The sequence below is a fragment of the Xenia sp. Carnegie-2017 genome, unplaced genomic scaffold (genome assembly GCF_021976095.1).
Source record: "Xenia sp. Carnegie-2017 unplaced genomic scaffold, XeniaSp_v1 HiC_scaffold_6, whole genome shotgun sequence".
Classification (NCBI taxonomy): Eukaryota; Metazoa; Cnidaria; class Anthozoa; order Malacalcyonacea; family Xeniidae; genus Xenia; species Xenia sp. Carnegie-2017.
The window spans coordinates 234,933-245,704 of NW_025813526.1; the positions used below are offsets into that span (position 1 = coordinate 234,933).

General features: G+C 37.7%; 1 pseudogene; it reads right to left on the reverse strand.

Annotated features, from left to right (window-relative positions):
- Nucleotides 1-7,393: 7,393 nt before the first annotated feature.
- On the reverse strand, nt 7,394-10,387 carry LOC124458274 (annotated as a pseudogene).
- Nucleotides 10,388-10,772: the final 385 nt, after the last annotated feature.

Consider the following 10,772-nt stretch of genomic DNA (forward strand, 5'->3'; position numbering starts at 1 on the left):
GCCACTGTGTCGTTCTTACTCGCCAAAGCCAAAGCAACAATCTTAGCGATGAATCATGTGCAACCCACTAATCTTTATTTCATTTTGTTGGCTACCCTGGTACAGGCAAATCAGCTGCTGAACATGAACAGTGTATCAAACCAATGCAGAAAATAATGGAAGATGAAATCAAAATTGTCTTCTTGATCGCACAACTTCTTCAGGCTTGGTAAAACACTTATCAAAATTTGGCAGTGGATTTATCGTTTCCCTGAAGTTTACGATGTGCTCAACAAACTGCTAAAATCAGATGACGAAACGTGCTCCGGTGATGCTATGTTGATGTGTAAACTTTTTCTGGCGAAAGAGTATCATTTCATTATGCAACAGAGGAGACAAGAGAAATTGATCGAAATACGCCTTTACTGTTCTCGGAAGCACCAGTTACCAAATGCTGCCAAACTTTGGCAAGAATAGACAAGGGTCAAGGATTGATCGATCGGTTTTTAATTTCGGTCCCATTAGCTCTGTGCCCACATTCAACGGATATTAAGCAGTCTATCTCATATCTAGAAACCGAGGCCATTGACAGTTTTGATGAACTTTACTGTGCAATTCTTCATTTCCATAAATTTAATCAAGTTCAATACACTTTGCATGAACAAGCCGAATGCTTATTGAATAAAGAAAGGGATACCCTTACGGCGGAAATCAACGAGGCTATCATCGCTGGAGAATTCTCACCCCCTAAATCTAAGAAGTTAGATCTTCTCCCAAGAATCGCTACTGCGTTACATGTCCTCGAGAAAAGTTTAGAGTGTGTGTTGGCTGGTCATGACATCTTCATCCCTTCGGTAATTTCAAAAGAGACGCTCGAAAAAGCAAAGCTGTTTGTGGAACATCTTGAGAGCCAAAAATTCGTCTTGTGCGAGGTAAAAATTAAAATTTTAATAACTAATCATTTGTCTGTACTTAATTGTCGCGTCAAACAAACAAATAACCTGACTGGCTTTCGTTTTTATTTTATTTTCCAGTTCATAAAGTCACCAATGATATTTGTGATGATGAAAGAGCACAACCAAGCATGATGAACGTGAAATCAGGCATTTTGACCTTTCCTGGTCCTTTAGTTACCTTCCGCTCATTTACGCAAAGTGGTCCTCGTTTGGCTAGAGGAATATCGCAACACGAATTTACCAATGCAGTAGAGCAGTTAAAGGCAAACTATGGCCAAATCATCACGCTAAGAGTTGCTAGATCGTCAAAACCAACCCTTGTGTTTGTAAAGAAAGCACCCAATCAGTTCATAGAATGGCCTAGTGATGTATTATGTTCCAAGTATGGTTTTGAGGAAAACTACCGTAAGTCATGTCATAGGTCCATTTCCCAAAGCATTCGGCAGTTGATAAGTAATCAACAACTGGTCAGTCATCAAGAATTTGAACTTATCATAATGTTCGCGTTTTCATTCGCATTTGCGTTTTACATTTATGACAATTTTATAAATTCGTATTCCTAACAAGTGCCATTATATATTCTTAATCATTTTCTTTGCAAATATGTTTGTAATTGCTTTTAGAATCAATCTTTAAAAATATAGCTTCAACTAACTTTCTTTATATATAGGTTTTCTTATCTTATGCCTCGCTCTTTAAACTCGTCACTGCGTATCCACGTATCCGCGTATCCACTAAAAACGTAGCTTCAACTAACTTTCTTTATATAGGTACTAGTCCTTCATCTTATGCCTCGTTCTTTAAACTCGTCACTGCGTATCCACGTATCCGCGTATCCACTAAAAAACGTAGCTTCAACTAACTTTCTTTATATAGGTAATAGTCCTCTTATCTTATGCCTCGTTCTTTAAACTAGTCTCTTATCTTATGCCTCGTTCTTTTAACTCGTCACTGCGTATCCACGTATCCGCAGAATTAAAAGGGTGCCTTTAGAAATTGGACGGGTATTCTATAATTGCTCCGAAAGAAAACCCTCTCACACCTATTTGACGAGCTTGGACTAAAAATCACATGATGACCATGAACGCACAAACTTCCTTGACGTAACCTTGACCTTAGCAACGACACCTACCAACCATATAGAAAACCCAACGACGAGCCCTCTACATCCACAGATCGTCCAACCACCCAACATCAGTTTTACGCCAACTACTCACATCCATCAACAACCGAATTAACACACTCTCATCTAGCAAAGACACCTTCGAAAATGCCGCACCAATTTACAACCAAGCTTTTAAACAAAGCAACTTCCCCACCCAACTCACCTTTAATCCATCAAACACCAATGTAAACACTACGTGCAACAGAAAACGTAACGTCACTTGGTTTAACCCACCGTACAGCAAAAACGTAAAAACACACATCGCCCACGACTTCCTACAACTTATCGACAAACATTTCCCACCAAATACTATACTCTCCAAGATATTCAACCGACACACCATACGCGTAAGCTACAGCTGCGGCGAAAACATGAAAACTTTCATAACCAGACACAACAAGACTATTTTTAAAAAGACTTAACCCAGAAACAACCCAGAACAAGAACAACCACCCAAAGAAATGTAACTGCACACAGAAAAACCTATGCCCAACAAATGGCAATTGCCTGAAACCCAATGTGATTTACAAAGCCGACGTGACGACTGACAACAACGAAACAAAACTTATATAGGTGTTACTGCGTGCGCTTTTAAGACACGATATCGAAACCACTTTAAATCAATTACGAACATTAACTACCGCAACGAGACCGAACATTCTAAATACACGTGGACACTGAAAGAAAACAAACGTAACTACAACATTAAATGGGACTTCATCAAACAACTTCCACCTCCGAACAAAAACCAAAGAACCTGCCGTCTATGCCTTGAAGAAAGGGTACTTATCCTGAAAGGACGTAAAAAGAACATTTTAAATAAACGTTCCGATATGTTTAGTGCATGCCGTCATGTAACTTAACACCTTTAGTCGATGTATATAGTCAGTAATATATAATCTGTCAGTTGCCTGAAGATCGCCCTACGGCGTGAAACCTGAGTAGCGACAGCAAACAATTGTCCATTTTATTTTAGTTCATTTTATCTTACGCTCTTCTAATATGTAGAATATTGAGCGCTCTTTATCCAGGATTATTATCCGTAATATATATATATATATATATAAGTTTGAAAATTTGTAATCCAGGCATTGAATATATAAAAGATAAACGTTTCTCCGGATTTTTAAATGATTTTATTGATTTCGACTCGTTCGGAGCCTTCATCAGAATGAGGATATTTATTTACACGTGTTTTAGCTTGGAGACGTTTAGAGCGTCTAATTGGATTAGTGGGTGGATTAATGTGATTGGATGGGGTGAAATGCGTTGCCATGGGTTTTGTGTGTTGTTAATATGGTTGTGTTAATATAATTAGAGTGTAGTGTTTTAGTTTTGGTGTTGTTTGTAGTTTTTGTCCTTTTCTTTAGTTGTGAGTATATGATGGGTATGTCGATATGTCTGTTTATTGTGTCGTTGTCTTCACTGTACCAAGCTTCTTTAAATTCGCGTGCGTGTTTAGTCTGTGCGCGTCCGAGTACTTTAGTTTCTGTCCAGTGTGTGGTTGTTTCCGTGGGTATGTTCTGCCGGTAGTGTTCGGATCTCGTCGTTTTATGGCGTTTTTGTGTTCTGTGAGTCTTGTTTCAAGATACATGATACGATGTAAAGACTGTTCAAAACAATAGACTGTTCAGTCGAATGTGTGGTTGTTTCCGTGGGTGTTCTGCCGGTAGTGAGTTCGGATCTCGTCGTTTTATGGCGTTTTTGTGTTCTGTGAGTCTTGTTTCAAGATACATGATACCATGTAAAGACTGTTCAAAACAATACGTAGGACAAACATCTAAGAAAATTGAAAGCAGAACATACCTACGATACCAATCACACATTTGACTGGACAAAACACAACTTCTTGGACGCGCACAGACAAAACACGAGAATTCAAAGAGGCATGGTAAAGCAAAGACAACAACACAATTAACAGACATATTGACATCCCCATCATCTATTCACAACTAAAGACAAAACCAAAACAACAAACTAATAACACAACGACTAAAATAAAACACTTGAATTTCATTAACGTAATCGATACACCCGAAACCATGACAACGCATCTTATACCATCCAATAATATCAACTCAACTACTAACCAACCAATCAGACGCTCCAAACGCTTACAAAATCTTTGTAAATAATATATTGTCACATTCTGACGAAGGCTCGAAGCACCGAGTTGAAAGCTTTAAAAATTTAAAACAAATCCAGAGAATCCTTATCATTATCATAATATGCCTGGGTTACCAATTTTCAAATATATATATATGTTTTAAATTTTGTGTCCTGTGTCCAAGTGCAGGAGTCACCATTTTCATATGGTGATAGCCGGGAGGGCACATTGTATATACACTTATACACTTTGTATATATATATATATATAAATAAAAGACTAAAGTTTCTCCGATTTTAAATTTTTATTGAGCATTCGACTCCTTGCTTCGAGCCTTCATCAGTACGAGGAAATTACTATTTAAATCTGCTTTTTGCTTGTAGACGCTTAGAGCGTCTAATGGATTGAAGGGGTGATTAATGTGATTGGATGGGGTGAAATACTTGACTACGTTGCCGACCGGGAATCCGCTTTAAAGTACACCATTTTAACAGAGCAAACGAAAGAAGACATTCGTCACAAAATTACAAATAACCTCTGCCACAAACCACCTGTCACCCTAAACTACGAAGAACTACGAGCAATTAAAATCCTACAAAACGACAACCGAATAATCATATTACGAGCTGACAAAGGACACAAAACAGTTATCATGGACAGATCAGAATACATCGACAAAGCCAAAACCCTCCACAAGACACCACCACCTACGAACTTCTCCACACAGACCCCAGTAAAACGACCACCAACCGCATCAACCAGAAACTGAAACAACTAAAAGACAGAAAGAAACTAAACGAAAACGATTACAGAAGAATCCGACCCAATGCCATCAAGTTTGCAAATCGTAATCTATCAGCCGCCAAGTTCAAAAATAAAAAGTACGTAAAAGTGACTCACCTTTAGAAGGAAAATAAATGAACCCGCATACACCTCGGATGAATCAATTGAAAGTGACCGTCAAGATTCAATGCATTTTCAATACATTATGATGCAGGTCATCTGAACTTCTAAACTGCATCAAAGTGCCAAACCACTGTAAGTAAAAATTCCAAGAGATTTCAAACTTAATGTCATGAACGAGGCAAGGAAGCAAGTAATTTGCCTCTTACCCCCCTCAAAGAAAATCCTGTTATGCCTTGTAAACACCTTTACAATATTTTTTTAAATCTTTGTTTAAGTAATCAAACCTTATCTTGTCTATAAGGTCCATAAGATGCGGGTGTGTTTGAAAATCAATTGTTATTTCCTTTTGTCCATTCATGGGGTCAATGAAGTATCGTGTTTTCTTAGATTTGTCAATTACCTATTGGCAAAGTCAGAAATAAGTGGAAAATTCTTTCTTTATATAAATTGTCATAAATAATTCATATGATGGTAGAAAAAATTTCTTTCAGTCTTGAAGAGTAAAAGAGTAAATCTTTCAGTGTTCTTATGCGAGGACCACAGAGCACATTTTCATTATAGGGGGGTATGTATCCATCCACCACTAAAGATGCAAAGTTAATAGTTGCAAGATTTGGATCCAAAGACAAATCTAAAATTTTCAAAATTGAGGGCCATAGTCCCACCTCCACCCTCCCTGACTCTGCATTCCCTGTTACATGTAGTAGTTACTACATTTGCTCACCAGCAATGTCCAATGAATACCATACTCGTTAATAGGAACAAATATTTTTGACATAAGAAAACATTGGCCAGACCACAGCAAACGGGTGCTAGCCCCACGTTTGGCTATTGTTGTCAAAGATGCATCTGCAGCGAAAACATTATATTCCAAAGTCAACATCCACAAAGATGCTTCCACCACCTGAAAATGAACGAACACTAACTTGGTATGGAGGAAAGACTTAATATGTACATTTTATTAGTAACAGTGTATTTTCAGAACCATTTTTCCTTTAGTCACGCAAATCCTACGCTCTATCATGTTCGTATATTTTATACCTTCACTCAGGGCAGTCAGGGGCATCAATAGGGAAGAAAAATTTGGCAATAACATCATGTTTTTACATATTGTGTACATTAGATTCAATCGCAAATTCAAAGTATGGTGCGCTGCAGCAAATGACGAGCGGGTTAATTTTTCAGAAATAACCACGTTAGTGTAGTTTGTTACGAGCAATACCTAATGAGACAGAAAACGATTCTATTACAGCCCATTTTTGTTTTACTACCTAATGGTGATATGAAATTATTCCTAGTAAGATTCATTATGTTATTTTGTTTTCTTAAAGTAGGGGGGTGCCCCCTACTATAAGAAAACAGGGGGATGCCCCCTAAATATAAAGGGACGAAAGCCCCCATAGCTGCCATTTTCTAACTCCCCTGTCTTCACTGGTTATTTAGCCTAGACGCTTACCAACCTTATCAATTATCCAACCAGGATGGAAATTTGTTAATGACGATGTCTCTAAACTGTGCATACGTGCCACTTTAGGCGGAATAAGTGTCCACAAATCGCCGAGTGTTAGTTGTGTCTGCCCGAAATCTAACAATACGTCGTGCAATTTGAACCCCATCTTTGTTGCATTTATTAATCTTGACAAGGGTTCGTGTTTTCTGCTTGATTCAAAGAAAGGATATTTAAAGCTGTTATATACCATAAATACTAGTGAATTATCCAATAATTTGTATAAAAATGGACATTTGATTTATACGTTACCGTTGGGAATGATCACCACAACCCTTATTTGCGTCAAAGTCTTCTTGCGGGAAGCTAGTACGTTGTGCGACTACAATGTCTGAATTGTATAGTGCATCATCCTCAATCCTTCAATTATGCAAATGGTATTTTTTCAGTTTTCTACAGAAACAAAATCATACCCGATGGTGAACGATATATTGATTATAATTATTTTTAGTAAATACTTAGCAATGTCTTTTTCATACGGCCCCTTAACTTCTGCTTGTGATCTTGCTTCACTACATCATACGTACCTGAGCTAGTGAATCCTTTTTTCTCCATTTTTTTCGTTTTGGTAGACTTTTGTGGAAAACTGGATGGTATTCTGTTTTATTGATTTTTAGTTTCTTTTTCGCCGGACTACTTCGAAGCAGAATTCCGTTTGCATTTGGGCAAGAAGATATTAGTTTCTGGTGTATTTTGTCTACCGATTGTATAGCTGCTTGAAGATCACCAACTTTATCAACGAGAAAGGACGTGTTTTTATAGCATCCAGTTTCTCATGAAGAACTTTTCTCAACTTGGTGTGTCGTGATTTTGAAATTTTCCTTCGCACAATTTAGAATTAAAAGCAGGATGAAAAGACTTTCGGATTTATCTGCAGCACTTTCGATGTCGCATTTGGCGTCTTCCGGCGTTTCTATGGTTGTTGATTTCTCCTCTGCTGTTTTCTCTGAAATATCATAGTTTATAATGGTGAAATGTTCATTATCAAGTGTAATGAAAACGCTATTTCTGTAGTGATCAGGCAAAGAGTCGAAACTCCACACTAGATTGGCGGAAAATATTGCAAAAAAATGTTTGTAGGGTAATGAGTCTTCTTCCAAGCTTTGCAAGAACACTCCGGTTTGCTCAAATTTACAAGATGCCTTTCACGTGGGTTGGCTAAACTTCTGATATGAAACTCCCCCTTTTGGAAATTAACTGCTGAAATGTCAGAGGTATTGTACTCTGTGGCGGCATAACGACTTTTAAGGCAATGTTTTACAAATTGTGGAGGTCTGTCTCTTAAATAAATTGGAACGCTTTTGTTATACATTGCATATGCACTACTAAACATAAGGTTTTTTTGCATATAGCCCTGGTGAGAGTCAGGAATGAAACACTCTACAATTGTGATTGCAATGCCATACACAGATTTATCCACTGATCTTGGTAAATATTCGTATTTAAATAGCTTGTTCATTGCCTCTGTGCCATTGTTAGTGTTGACGACGTTCACTGCTTGTTGTGTTCGAAACGCATGGACCCAACGTGCCGAACACGAAAGCCATGTGTTTTCAGTATATTCTTTAACTTTTTCATAGAATCCAGACTTCCGTAAGTTGGTGACTTCGGCATCATACTCACTCTCTGTGCTTGCAAATGATATTCTCTGCATTTGGATCAGGAACATTTCCTGTTCTTCTGGTGTTAGGTTGTGCTTCTTTGCTTTTGACCATCTTTCATGGCTTAAATTCTGTGGAAATCGCAGATGTAGACTGTTATGTCATGAAACTGTTCTTTGATCGTCCCAATCTCGGCTGTTGAATAGTCGACCATGAAATACTTAGGGGTCCAATCACGATTCCATGATTGACAACGTTCAAAGCTTCACTGATAGATTCTCTGTCCTCTGCTTGGCACATGAACTCGGCACGACTTTGTAGCCAACATTTGTGTGAACACAAATGAAGAACAGGTATCGCATACTTCGTTGTTTTGTATGTAGCATCCATCAAAACAAGCTCGTATCCATATCTTGTCAACAAACGCTGCTGCCATTGTTCTTGATGAACAAACAAAAGCTTTGCTCTGCGGATACTCTATAGCTGTCGCTCTTTGTCGTTTCCTCTCGCATCCTATAAAAAATTCGAAGTGGGATTCCACTCGCCAACTTTCCTTGCCAGTGCTTCCTGGTCATCGTCGCAAGATTTGAAAGAAGAAATGGCTCTACCAATGTGATTTCGAATGTCTTGCCGGGATGGATAGTATCGTCGATTTGCTTTTTTGGGAACCTGTGTTTTTGGAACATCTCGAAATAGATCGTTTTCTACGAAATTGTCCAGCCATCTCTTTACTTCAGCAACGCTGGTAAAATTTTGTTCGACCAAATCATAGATTTTTTTCACGACACGTGAATCGACGTATTGGCCAATTGATAACTCAGTTCCCACTGGGTGTTTTTGGTGAGCAGAGCTTAGCGGTATCCTTAGGTAAAATCTCGTGGACCTACGGACTTTTGTTCTCTTTATTAAGGGCCTCGTTTAGTTTAGTTAGAAGCGTACGTTTGGCAACTTTATGGCGTTGTTGGATTGAAAGTTTTTGTCCATGAAGTAATCATCAAAAATCTCGATGCAGCGAATTTGCAAAGTTGCAGGGCACTGGAGTTTTCGACTGTTTTGTAGTCTAACTCGCTGTTTCTTTTCATATTCGTGGTCTCCCACTGACTGTACACTATAACCTCCTCTTCCATCCTGGATGTGTAATAAAGCAACGCAATTTTTTACCCGCTATATATATGTAAAAAGCCCAAATATTTCTTCTTTAATGTATAGCGAATGTAATTCTCTTTCTTACTGAATAAGATTTTTTAATAGTTAACTCTACAAACATTTTTATAGGCAGTGTTAATAACTAGAAATTTTTGATAAAAAGACTGTTTTTTATATCTTTGATGTTGTTGTCTGGTGATTGATCATTGATGTTGATTTACGTACCTTATTAGGTCCATGGAGACAATGCCGCGTTTCTGTGCTTTTTATAGAGAATGGCTTGCCAAAAAACGAAATTGAAGATATCCTCTTTGTCTTCAAAACTGCATGATCTACGAGAACATGTATTGTAATTCATTCTATAGCTGAGTTACAACATCTGCGCGATCATTTTTTCATGTTTTCCAATTAACCCATTTTGGAAAAACGATATTTTCAATTAAGTGTGTTAAGTGGGATTATTCAAGCGTATTTGCGTCGTCGGGATCTTATTTCAAGCAACACATGTATTTGTCCAAAACTCTGACCAGCCAACAATTTAAAAATATAATATAAAACAAATTCTGAAAAACAGGACATCTTGAGATTGCAAAATATCAATCAAAACAAGACGAGAAGTGAACTGTAAATTTTCGACTTTATTTCAAAGTCATCCTCAGACACGTATTTGTAAACCTTGCTTTCAGCCTAACTAACATTAGCATATTGGTTTCATGTTATCTGTGTTCATTTAAGTTGCTTGGATGTAAGATTGACGAAGTCAAACATACAGTTTACGGCTTTTTGGCGTACGCACTTACTTGCTTGAGTAAATCTCTTATTACTCATCTCTTTCGTATGATTTTCGACGGTAACAAAGCTAATAGAATTAATTGCTTGAAGTTTCTGCAAAACAGCCTCCAATTCTTCATTTTTCCCATCAAAGTACGATAAACAATAATCATTTTCAATGTTCACGCCATCGAAATGTTCATTAATGAAACAAATCTCCAAATTTTTCATTGCATTTATCTCATCCATGATTTTATTCGAAGGAAAAGCCACTTAAACGAATAAGGAAAAGCCAATATTCATATCAATGATTATTAATCGTGAAAGATGCTTAGGGTTTTCAAAGAATATCAATAATTATCAACTATGATCCACTACACTGACCATAATGCATCGCAGACGCACCCTCTCTCTCCGCCCGGGATGTAATGTTTCCCACAAAGTATAGTAAAGTGGGACCGATGCCCCTCCCAAAGGTCATAATCAGTTAAGCCAACTTCCGGCTTCAATTATCTTACTATATTTTATACATGGTTTGATATAGTGTAATATACATATCAGTGGTGTCAAGTTGTATGAGAGCATACGCATGCGCAAGTTAACCATTTGCGCAAGACGTATCACTTATTAAGAC